A 13,473-nucleotide genomic window follows, 5' to 3' on the forward strand; every position below is an offset into this window, starting at 1 on the left:
TCTCTATCTCTGTCGAATAAATAAATAAAATCTTAAAAAAAAAATCAAGGTGTTTGCAGGGCTATGCTTCCTCTAAAGGTTCTAGGAGAGGATCCTTTCTTGCTTCTTTCTAGCTTCAGTGGATGCTGGCAATCCTTGGCATTCTTTGACTCACGCTGCACCGCTCCAGTTTCTGCCTCCACTATAACGTGGCCTTCTTTCCTCTGTGTCTGTTTCTGTGTGTCTTCTCTTCTTATAAGGACATCAAGCATACTGCATTTAGACTCCACCCTAGTCCAGTATGACCTTCTCTTAACTAATTACATCTGCAAAGACACTATTTCTAAATAGGGTCACATTCTGAGTTCCAGGTGGACATAAATTTTTGAAAGACACTATTCAATCTAGTACAGACAGGGATAGTAAAACTTGGGAAAGAATTGACTTGCTCCATTTGCCCTAACTATTCTGAAGACCTCTGTTTACCATTCTGCAATCCCAATTTCTTCTTCGCTTGTCTCAGGAGAGAGAGACAGGACGGTCTTTTTGTCTCTAGTGCCTTATCATCTCTCCAATCCAGAGGACCCAGATCAACATGGCCTTGGGGAGGCTGATAGCTGAGATCAAAGTGATTGTGTCCATGCTGAGTATGTACTGCTGGATGCTGAAGTTCTATGTGTATGTGAGCCTGGGTCCAGCCATGGCAATGACTTCCTCATATTTTCTACTGACCTGAGGAGCATCAGATGTGGGTATGTCTAGCAAAGTCAAGCAGAGAACCTGGAGATGTTCACGTCTACTGCTTGCGTCCTGGGTTCCTTTTTCTTATATTCCAGCTGCCACTGTGAGCAGGAGGAATTGGGAGAGATAGCTGAGTGGGCTGTCGCGGTTTGTGCGGAATCTGCATATTGCTAAGAAACTTTCTGTAATCTTCAGATCTTGGGTTCTGGGTTGTAAGCATCAGAGTAGGACATGAAGTAGCTGTCACTTCTGAACCCTGTGCATAGCCAGACTTTCAGGTCAGGATTTTCCTGGACTGTGATCTGAAGGCCATTTTGTGCTTTAGTGCTGTATATGAATTAGAGTTCTTGTCCCTTATCATTTCTAATTAAAAAAGACTTTTTGCAGATTTATTGTATCTTGTAACATATTTTAGTCGAATTGAGGAAATAAATTCTCAATTTTATTTTATATGTTTATTAAAAACAGCTTTATTGAAGTAGAAGTCATACAGTAAAGCACATACCTCTAAATTATGCAATTTGGTAAAATTTGGCTTACGTTATTCACTTGTGAAACCATTGCCACAATCCAGATAGCGAATATACCCCTCACCTCTAAATTCTCCAGTGTACCTTAATATCTGCCTTGGTCACTACAGATTAGTTTGCATTTTCTAGAGTTTCATATAAGTAGAATCATTTAGTAGGTAGTCTTTTATGGATGGCTGTTTTCACTCAGCATAATTGTTTTGATATTTACCAATGTAGTATGTAGCAACAGCTTATATCTTTTTACTTCTGATTAGTATTCCATTGGGTGGGATATGGGTTTCTTCAGATATCCATTGATGGACATCTGGGCTATTCCCAGTTTGGGGGCTGATACAAATAAAACTATGAACGTTCATGTGAAACATATAATAGACAACTATACCATAGAGAAGCGCAGAAATAAAGTGTGTATACCTAAGCACCCACACTCTTCTCTCTTTTCCACAAAAGCTGCTCTGGCAAAAGTTACCTGTGAGCTCGTTATTGCTGAATCCAGGTAACCTGTGTCAGTGCTTATGCTACATTCCCTCCATAACCTTCCACTCCTGCAGTCCCCTCCACCCTCAGCTTCCATCAGTTTATCTTCTAACTCTCCTGCAGCTAGTATGGACTCATTCCCTGTCTTCATGCTAGTGTCTGTATGTGCGGATGTTCTTTTTTTCTTTCAATAATTCTCTTCTTTCCTGTTTCAAACTTCTTGTCACTGACTGTTGCTTTCTTTTTCTTTTTCCCAGTTTGTGTTTGATGTTCATTGATGGCTGACTTTGTGATAAGATTTTAAAAATTCTTGCACCCTCCATGTCTATGGACCCTTATTTTTAAGGTGTTGAAAATTAAAGAAAAGAAAGCTGGCTACATGACTACTGTTATCTTTGTTTTCTGAGAAAGCAGAAAGAAAATAGTGTTCTTTGGGGTTTCATTTTTAGCTTGTTTTTCTTATTAGGCAACTTTCTTGGAACCATTTCATCTTCCTCATGGATTTAACTACCGTGTCTGCTGGAACTCCCAAGTTTGAATCTTCAGCCCAGCTCTGCCAACCCTCACGCTTCTTGATAGTTCTGTTGTTATCTGTCGTTAAGATGTATGTTGTTGAAAATTCACAACCAAGTATTGTTTGTTTGTTCATGTGTTTATTTTTAACTCTCAGTCACTGTTCATGTCAGCGTATGTTTAATCTAACCGATTTTAACTATTTGGGAGAAATTATTTCTGTTCCTGTTTTTCTCCTACTGCTTGACAAAAAATCATGTTAACCTCTGTCTTTCAGCCAGTTCAGCCTTGCCTTTTGAACATAGGTCAGTTTGTTGTTTGATGGAATTATCTGATAGGAGGATCTTTGTGTGTCTGCCTCTTTTTCGGCCAAGAAAAGATTTGGAGATAGCTATTGGGTAGTGAGTGTGTTTTACCCACTCTTTCCTATCATATGGGTTTTACCTTTCAAGATGATTCTGAAATCATCCTCAAAGAAAGCTACAAGCGATTTCTGCATTTTCTTGTTTGGTTTTGGTTTGGATTGTTTTGCTTCTAGCCAAGTCTGCTGCCTTTAGCTGCAAAAAATTCTGGCAACTTTCCTTCAAAATGTACATAATTGGATGTTGTTGTAAGAGTCACATTTCTGTATAGTTCTAGCTCAGGATTTTCCCAGGCAAGATATAAAAAGGTTTGGGCTCATTTGTATCTCCACAAAGATAAAATGTCTATCTGAAATAGACATATAAACACATCTTATGCTTCTTAGATCTACTCTTGTGCATACCACTAAATACTGTCTGTGGCCTGGGTCTGCCAACATCTTCACTGTCAAGTTCATTGTGGAAAACTTAAAGGGTGACATTAGGTGCCACAGTCTTCAGTGATTCCTGTTGTTTTGATGCATGAATTTTTTATTGACTTGGACAAAGTGTATGCACTGCTTGTGCACAGATGGGTCTAAATTTCTACCAGGTGAAATCTTGGAAGCTATTTCAGTCAGGGAGTTCAAGGTCATTGAAGGATGAATGAACCAACAGATAGTCATTCATATAAGAAATGCATTGCCAATTTAAGATAGAAAGAGGAAAAATACATCCATCGTAAAAAAAAAGCCTCTTGATTTTGATTGGTTTTGTTATAGGAACACTCACTAAAACAGAAAATGGAGCTATTTATAATCTCGCATTTGTAAACAAAACATTTGATTTATCATATTTTAAGCAATTCCAGTAGGAAGTTACACTACTTCATGGAAGCCAGTAGATTTTTTGCAGCCAAAAGGGGGAAAATAAAGCTTCTATGGATTCATCAAAAAATCACACTTCCTGGCGTGAACACTCGGGCGGAAGAGTGCCAGCTGTACGCACTGGTGACGATAGCATAATCAGTTCTCGCCAAAGACATTGCTCACTGTGTCTGCACTGCAGGGTTGATTCTGGGGATTCCCATATAACGTCAAAGTACCAAATGTGCAGTATTTTTACTGCACATAAAAATATTTATGGCTACTGGTTTTCAGGAAGAAACTTGACATTGGCCAAGATGGAAAACCAGAAGTCTACTGCATATTCATGTGATACGTTCTTTTAAAAAATTCAAATCTCAAAAAAATTTTAAATTTTAAATGAATTTTAAAAATCTCAAAAATCTTTCAGTAAAATTTATACTCTGGATAGAAGCTTCCTCTCTCCCACGGCTATCCTTTCATTCTTAGGCGGTACTGAATACCACTAGGGATGATAAGCATGTTCCCTGAGAAGCACAGACAGCAGTGGGGAACACAGACTTTGGATCTCTATTTCCATTTCCCGTATGTGAGTCCAAGGCACTGGTCATGGGCACCAATCTAAAAGAGGTTCTAAAACATCAACAGAGGGGCGCCTGGGTGGCACAGCGGTTAAGCGTCTGCCTCCGGCTCAGGGCGTGATCCCGGCGTTAAGGGATCGAGCCCCACGTCAGGCTCCTCCGCTATGAGCCTGCTTCTTCCTCTCCCACTCCCCCTGCTTGTGTTCCCTCTCTCGCTGGCTGTCTCTATCTCTGTCAAATAAATAAATAAAATCTTTTAAAAAAAAATAAATAAAACATCAACAGAAATAAGAGTTGGAGAAAATTGAGCTTACCTAGGTTTCCCAGATAAAATGTAAGACATTCAATTAAATTTGAATTTCAGATAAATGACAAATAATTTTAAAATATAAATATGTTCTGGTTATTGCAATGGGACATAATTGTACTAAAAATTATTCATCCTTTATCTGAAATTCAAGTTTAAGTGGGTGTCCTGTTTTGTATCTGCAAAACCTGGCAACTCTAGGCTTTCCACACTTAATACAAAGAAGGCTGTTTAAGGGTGACAGACCCACTTTAATGAGGTGCTGAGAGAGAGGATTAATAAGGTGTTCATGACTAACCACAGATAGTTTAACTCTCTTCTAAAGAAGGTGGCACTAATTAAATGCAGACTTATTTTCTGTTGGCATTGTTGGTGTGTGTGTATGTACAGTCACTTGGTTTGGATGTTTGCTTGTATGTTTGAGGAGGTTATAATTGTGGGTGATTTTTTCCCCCTAATGTTTTTCCCAAATGCATTTCTGTAATTAAGAGAGGAAATAAGTGTTATTTTTAAAAAACGTTTTTATTTTTAGTGTTATTTTTAAAATATTAATTTACATACACCTGCAAGTAAGTAGACTCCTAACAATGAAGTAAAAGTACAGTTGTTATATCATGAACAATAGAGCAGCCTTCAGTGAGGGTTAAATAAAAGTGTACATTTAATCTATGAAGAGAAATGTGTTTCTCGAGGAAAAATAAAAAACGTTGTCCATCCAGGAGAAACTAATAACAGTTGAAATTTAGACACTGATACAAAGAGAATTTTTGAATGAGTTAAGGATTCACTCAATACTACTGTGTTTGTTGAATGAATATGTAAATAACCAAGCACCTACTGTGTGCCAGGGCTCTGCTAAGCAACCAGAATGTCAGATGTGTGGTCCGTATGCTAAAGTTGCCCATGGTCTGGGAGTAGAGTCAAGTTTATTTTCTTACCAAAACATTTTGTGTTTTTTGTTTCTTTGTACTGGTTGGGTTATAAAGCCAGGATTACTAATTTGTCTTAAACACCTGCTTCCTGAATTTGCTCAGTACCCAGCTCTTCCAGGAAATGTCAATAACCAATTTTTGATCTTTTTCTTGGATTAAACTCATTAAATTGACTTCCATCTGAATGACTGGACTGTTCTCTTTCTCATTTAGTATTCTTGGCCCACCCAGAAATATAGTGCCACTTTCTGCACATTTACTTTGCTTTTCAAAGATCATTCCTTTTGGCTTGGCATTTTTTCTCCCGTAAAAGTTTATTGGTATCTGAAGAATTCAGATCTTTTATTGTATAAGATGATGTTTTAATAAGAGAAGGAACCAGTATTGTAAAAAAGTGGTCATGCCACATGATTAACAAACCATAATTATAAACACATATAGAAAGATTACTATTTTAATCAAATAAAACCACAATAAAAATGATCTGGCACCTTTCATGATTTACATATTTGTTCTTGGACAGCAGTGTAATTAAGGACAAATGGTTCATATGATGTTCAAGTAAATGACTATAATTAGGATTACTTTCATGCAGTTAAGCCACATTTTTAGTTTTCCTCATTCCATGTACCCTTTCATCATCTTCACACGCCCACTGACACTTGCAGATGGGAAAAGACAAAGGTCTTGAATCTTACTCATGAACAGTTAGAGGGCCCTGTCATCCATCTCTCGCTGCCTTAGCCCTGAGAGTCCTTGTGTCCTCTTGCTGTGCCTCCTCTACCATCCCAACCCCCCCTTCTCCCAACACCAGTGCCTTTTCACTCAGAGCTGCATCCTGCTCTGCCCCACCATCCTGGAGTGATGGAACAAGGCAGCAGAGGCTTGAAAGCCAGAAGAATGAAGATTGCCTAGTTACATGGGGAGGGAGACAAACTGACCACATAATCACTGGTGAGTGAAGAAGGGAGTGGACTGTATCTGCTTCCCTGATATCTGGGAGAGCACCTGCAGAGAGGTGGGATGAGAGGCTGTCTAAGTAAGGTGCATGTATAATTTATTGTCCAAACTAGGATACTTTTGAGAGTGAATGGGGGACTGTTAATAATTTCACTGGGATTATAGGTATGAGCCATGATTGTCTCATGGAAAACTGGACTTAGCGTCACACTATTTCTAAGTGGGATTGGAGAGAGAAGGAGAAGAGAGTTATGGTTATTGTCACACCTGAATGAGCATGACATATGGAGCCCTAGGGCTCTGTCCTAATTAGTCTCTATACCTTTTGTCCCTTTCTTTTCCAGTTCATTCCCTCTGAGAAGACGGATTTTCCAAATTATGACTCTAGTTGTTTTCAGTGTCCTTAAAATCTCCACTGGTCCCTTGTGGTTAGCAGAATAAAGTCTGTACCCTTACCAGCTGGCATTCCAGCCCTGACCCATAGGGTTCCAATCTTATTTCTCAGTTTTCCTCTTTGAGAAACCATCGGAACTACTGACTACTCTTGGCCTGTAATTTCTTACCTCCGTGCCTTTGCTCGTGCTTTATCATCCTGTTGCCTGGAAACCTACATTCTGTTTGTACTTATACAATTTCTGCCCACTTTCCATGACCCAGCTCAATTTTCAGCTGAAATGCTGTAGGAAGCTGAGAATTGGAAGAAAAACATTCTCTGTGAAGCCTCTACTCACTCTTGTCTCGTCTAGCTCCCAATCCCCAGGAGTTTTTATATAGATATCTGTGTACCTTTATGTGGACCTAGAAGCCTGCTTTCATCCTTGCATTATCATCATTTAGATAGAGGTCTTAGATCCCCTTATAGTGCAAAAGTTGCTTTAGGGCATAATCAAGGTATCGTTCTTCCTGTAATTCTCAAAATGTTTGTACTTGGTCCACACACAGCAGATTTGTTGAATGAAAGAGATTAGAGACTGAAATTCAGAGTTCTAATGCTCTTTATCTCTTCTTGGGTGAAGAAAAACTGTGGGACAAAGGTACTTCCTGTTTTGCTTGCTCAGAGACTTGGGATTGATATGGTTGTCAGCATCTATGGCCCTGGGGAGTGGCTCCCTGTTCCATACAAGAGGACTAGAAGAGGTGGACCAGTTTCTGGCGTTTAGGAAGGCCATTATGACATCTCAAACTAGAGCTATGTGTTGGGTGTAGATAGAGAGTCACAATATCCTGTTATGAAATGGACCATACATGACTGTAACAAGGCCTCTCTCTGATATAGGCATCAGCCAGCCACTGGCTCTTTGGGAACTCTGTCTCTAAGCATCTTATTGCCTAGGTAGTCATAACTGCTGGATGCAATCATTCAAACTTGCCTGAAATTATATGCAAGGGCGGCTTTCTTTTTATTAAACCAGCATTCTAGACACTAGCCTACCTGGTTTGGACTATTAATTCTGATCACTTTGAAAACCAAAATGACTAACAGTATAAAGAAAGACTGTCAAATTGAATCTTCACCCCTGACTAATCATAATCCCTGCCATATGTCCTTGGCACAAATCGTGTTGCTGCCTGGGGCACTTCATCCTCTGCGGTGAGGCATGCTGGAAATTTGTGTTGGTGAGGACTTCTCTTGCCATTTTACACTCTGAAAGGGCCAGAAGCTGTTTCCAAAAAGAATGGAATTTAGTATTTTCCCTGGTTTTGGAGGGTTGGAACTATAGAAATAAGGCGTCTTAGATTTGGTGGGTATGACGCGAGGTTTTAGTCTAACAAAAATTTATCCAGAAAAATCATTCAGTATTTTCTCTACTAGTCAACTTTAGATTTATTTAACAGTCTTTTCACTATTAAACCTTGAGCACTGTGAAAGAAAAGAGAATTTGACTGTGTCTGTAAGAAATGCATCCTACTGTGTGCTAAGTAATCTCTAGTTTACTAAAACTTTAACTGACAGGACCTTATACTACATAATTTCTAGTTTATAGGCCATAGCTAGCTATACCATATAGAAAACATTATTCCAACCAAATTCCTGAGTGTATTTTGACTTAGCTATAGATCTGGAAGCCCCAGGCCTATTTGGTCAAGGTATTTAGATTCTAAGATGCTAAGTAATTACAGAACATAGCACCTGATTTATTTTTATTTATTATTTATTTATTGGCTCTCTACATAATTTCTCTAGACTTTTCTAAAGATGGGCAGAATCAGGGAGATAATTTGTTTTTGTTCAACTTTATGTTGTTTACTGTGGAAAGGTTAGTTTGGCACCAGTTACTCCATCATAACAGAAATAGAAGTTATCTTCTTCTTATATTGAAACAATAGATTTTTTTAACAAATAGGGCATTTATTATATTTAAAAAAACATAAATTGCCGTTCTTTGTCATGTTCAATAAATGACTTGTCATCAGCATCAGATATAGAGATGATTTTGCTAGTGAACTAAAGACACCTATAGGGCTTTCTTTGACTGTTGGCTTGAAACCCCTTGGTTTTAGGTCAAAATGGTACCTACCTTGATGTGCTAAGTTCTTTGTTCTGTCTTGGGTTCTTTGCTGAAAGCCCTGGAATTCTGTTATCTAGTCTTCCTTATGAAAACTGACTACTTAAACTTACATAATCTCATCACTGATCTGGAGACCTGTCTTGACCCAATGGGTCTGCATACCAGTTTTTCTGTTATTTATCAATTAAGGTAAAATTTAGGCCCACCTCCCCCTAATTTTAATGTACTTATATCCATTACAAATATTGTGGGGCAGGAGAGATTAGTTACCACAATAACAGCTTGAGTATCTCCATGCAAGAATAATAAACTCCCTTGTAGTGGTTGGTGCTAAACTGTATATTCTAGTTTAGAACCATTTTGACTTTGGGCCTAGTTTAATGGACTTCTCTGAGTGCATCTCTTTCGAGAAAGGTATCTATTCTCTTTGTTTCTGGGATATAGCTTTAGAACTGCCTTATTTCCATTTCCCATGTAGTTTTTACCTTCAGAAAAGCCTGAGTAATATCACATTTTTAAATATTTAGGTTTCCTTAATTGGTCATGAAAATTAGCATGCGCTCACATGAGGAAAAATATAAATGGATCCTCTAAGAAATCTTGGTGTGTACGTAAGCTGTTATTGAAATGATTCTTTGTGCATTCTTTCACTGAGAACACCAGTAGTTTGAGGATTCATTATTACTCTGATTTGGTAAGTGTGGTAGAGAACAGCAACAATTTTGTAGACAAATAGTTTCTTATCCAAAAAGTAATCTAATTTTCTTTGAAATATTAACTTTTAATAGTAATACACTCACATGTACAAATACAACAGCACAAAAGTATATTTATTCTTCAGCAATGTTCATTGGGCACCTACTATATGCTAGACACTGTTCAAGGTACTGGAGCTATAGCAGTAATCCAAACAGGAAAAAAAAATACTTGCCTTCCTGGAGCTTACATTCTGGTGGAGATAATCACCCAAATAAATAATTATTGTTACTATAAATAGTATGTTAGGAAGTGTTAAGAAAAAAAAGAATGTTGGGTGAAAGTAGGTCAGGTACTACCGAGAGAGCTGAGTTAAGCAGGGCGGGCAGGGCAGGCTCACTGAGAAGAGAATTTGTGCTCAGATTTGCAGTAGGTAAGGAGTGAGTCATGCCAGGATCTGGGGACAGAGCATCCCTGGCAGAAGGAATAGCCATTGCAAAAGTTCTGAGGTGGCCCAAGGTCTTCAAGGTGCAGCAAAAACACCTGTGGGTCTGGAGAAGAGGGAGTAAGGGGAGTAGTCGAAGAGGAGGATCCAAAGAAAATAGGTATCAGGCTTGTGGGCCAGACTATCCACTGTGATAGTACCATACCCACTTCTCTTTTAAAGCCAGAGATTTCCAACCAGCTGATCCAGTAAGGGAAGGTGTTTTCAAAACTCCCTGCTAAATAAAATCTTTAAAAGTAGGGGAGGGGCGCCTTGGTGGCTCAGTAGGTTAAGCCTCTGTCTTCAGCTCAGGTCGTGATCCCAGGGTCCTGGGATGGAGCACTGAGTCGGACTCCCTGCTCATCGGGGAGTTTGCTTCTCCCTCTTCTCCCCACTCGTGCTCTCTGTCGCTCTCTCTGTCTCTTTCTCTCAAATAAATAAATAAATTATTTTTAAAAAATCTTAAAAAGCAAAACAAAACAAAACTCCCTGCTAAAAATGTGCTTCTCTCCACTGCATCTCATGGGCTTGTATCCTGTGCTTCCGGCGGGTTGGGGAGGAATGAAGATTGAGAATCACTCTCCTTAAGTAAAGTAATGTCCTCTTTGCCTCTGCCCCCATCCTCTATATTCTTCCTTTTTTCTCAAGGACGTCCTTCTGGTTGCCCACAAATAGAGAGCACTAAGAAAGGAAGATTATCAGAAGGCTCTGATTCAAGAGATTCCTATTTTCTAATCCTCACGACCTAAGACCCTGAGGGCTCTCCAAATATTTAATTATAGCAGTGATAGTTTTCTGAACAGAGTCTTTCAAATTTGAGTATAGCACTAGGTACCGTGGAGTGACTTTTGAGAGCCCCTGCTTACTATGGTGACAATTACATAGAAGAAGAAAGCCATCAGTTCAAACTTACCTGGAAAGCATTTTAAAGAAGCATCAGCTATCTGAGTCATGCCAGAAGCCATTTTAAAAGTTTAAGTAGCCAAAAGAAGTTATTTTTAACTTAATGTTGGTAGAGCAAGTGTTTTGCCTAGGGAAAATTATGAAAACTTTATGTGCTCTTTGGGGTCCAATAAGCAGTTTGGCTGGGGTCCTTGACCTCTGGCTGGGGGCATGTTGCAGAGAGACTTACGCCCAGCATGAAAATCCTGTACTGAGTGTATATACTCATGTACCATCAGAGAAAATTTTTTAAAGGAGTCTGTTAAAATTGGACAAGCCTGTACTTTGATTTTGTATTTTCATTTTAATTGTAATAAGACAAATGACAGCACACTGAGCCTAGTCAAAAAGGTTTCTCTCTTTCTCCTCTCACTAAGAACAGTAAGGTCGGCATTATTTCGATGTTAGCAGGGCTGTTCCTGCCCTCTGCCTGAAGGCAGCCTCTTTCAACTGTCTGAATAGTCCCGGGCCCCAGACCTGGCATCTCTCACCATGGGACAGATGACAGAGTGGTCGTCTGTGAAAGGGAGGTGGTGGTGTTCTGACTCGCAGTATTGCTCTGCTAGGCCAAAATGGTAGTCCAGAGTGACCTGCAGGCACAACTCTCTTATTTGGGACACCAAGGGGGCAGTTTTCACTTTACTCTTTCATAAAGACATAAAAGCAAGCAGGCATGATTTCTAGACAGGGGGCATGAAGGCCAGAAATTTGCAGACTTCACGTGCTCTGCTCCCTGATGGCAGATGTGCGGGCCATATTTTGGAAGGGTCACAGAGGTCCTGGTGTGCCTTGTGACAGTCAGTCTTAGCTGTGAGGATAAAAAGCTGCAGTTGCTCCTGGGTCTCAGGATTCATCAAGGGGATTTTTTTGAGAGTCACCCTGAACATGGACTGAATTAGGAGCCTAGAGAGAATTTGGCTACTGAGTCGAGGGATGTGTGTGTGTGTGTGTGTGTGTGTGTGTGTGTGTGTGTGTGTGTTTAAAGAAAAGAAATATTCACTGGTACTTGTTAAAGATGGTAAGCAGACTTTATACAGGACAATAGGATTTTACAGTTGGGGTGGGAAATTGGAACTCAACTCTGAGTACAGCTTGGGCAAGTGGGAGTTTATAGTCAAGGAGCAGAGAAGGGGGGGTAGTTGGGGTAGAAAATTACTAAGAGGAAACATCAGGGGTAAGGGAGGGTTTGGCTAAATTGACATTGCTGAAGACAAGGCTGATCAGATATCACCTGGGGGGTGTTGGAGGATGAGAAACCAGATCTGATGTCAGAGTGGTCAGATATGGAGGGTGGGAGGTTCTGGTTACATGGACTTAGTAGGGTTTGTGCTAAAACTGTATTTTACAAGGGAGGGCACAGATGAGCCTAAAAAAACTTTGCTTCAGAAGTCTAAGTAAATTTGGTCAACAATCTTTGTCAGCATGTATAAGTGTTTGTATATGTGTATTTGTACATTTGTGTGTGTGTGTATGCATCTCTGTATGTATGTGTGTATCTGTGTGTGCTTATGTGTTTGTGTGTGTTGGGAGGGTGGTTGGTGGGTAAGAAACTCATAGGGAGAAGAATCATTCAGCAGATCTCCAGGGGGAGGAGCTGTAGCACAATACACTACATTTTTAGAACTAAATGACCAACAGTGGTGGGTCTGTAGTCATAAAAAGACAAGGACTGATTTTAGGAAGAATTTACAATAATGCCTGCATGAAGTGTTTGTAGAACTTTCATCCTTCAATGATGTCTTCTTAAGCGATCACTTCTTAAGTGATGTTCCTCTTCAGAATTCCTTTTCCCTTCTTTCCTGTTTTAATTGTATTTCTTACCACATTTCACCTTGGTAATTGATGTATGTGTGCAAATCTTCCTAATTCAATTTTAACTTCCTTGTGCAGGAGCCATGCCTTGAGTGCCTTATTCTCCTCTCATATACTAAGTAAATATTTGCAGATTGAATGAATACATTTTCAACACCTTCTTTCTGAATTTTGTTGACATTGTTGGTAAAACTTATAATTAGTAAAGAGTAAACCTTTCAGTATTCTAAGTGGTTAATAATAGTATAATTAAAATGATAACATGATAAGTGGTAAACATCTTGAGTTTCAAAGACTTTTGATATATCCATGTCATCTTTGGCAGTATAAATACACAAGATTTTGGTATACTAATACTCATCTAACCTCTGTGTCAAATGTTTTTGCTAGTAAAATAGGGTTCATAATACCTGCTCATCTAAGAGAGCTGTGATGATGAAAATTTTCAAAGCCCTTTGGAAAGTTAATTGTGTTACAAAAAGACCTAGATTGTCAAGCACATAGTGTTTGAGATCTTATGGTTGCTATAATAGAGAGAGAAAGAGGAAAACATACATGCACATCTATCTATAAAAGCTTCAGGGGCGCCTGGGTGGCACAGCGGTTAAGCGTCTGCCTTCGGCTCAGGGCGTGATCCCGGCGTTATGGGATCAAGCCCCACATCAGGCTTCTCTGCTATGAGCCTGCTTCTTCCTCTCCCACTCCCCCTGCTTGTGTTCCCTCTCTCGCTGGCTGTCTCTATCTCTGTCAAATAAATAAATAAAATCTTTGAAAAAAATAAAAAAAATAAAAGCTTCAA

General features: G+C 39.3%; 1 protein-coding gene across 1 annotated transcript in view; it reads left to right on the top strand.

The window, feature by feature from the left end:
• Positions 1-13,473, top strand: part of RAPGEF4 (Rap guanine nucleotide exchange factor 4) — a 272,967-nt gene that overhangs the window by 22,829 nt on the left and 236,665 nt on the right. The gene's annotated exons all lie outside the window — the stretch shown is intronic.

The sequence above is a fragment of the Ursus americanus genome, chromosome 1 (genome assembly GCF_024610735.1).
Source record: "Ursus americanus isolate L20-20 chromosome 1, mUrsAme1.1.p, whole genome shotgun sequence".
In the NCBI taxonomy this organism is placed as follows: Eukaryota; Metazoa; Chordata; class Mammalia; order Carnivora; family Ursidae; genus Ursus; species Ursus americanus.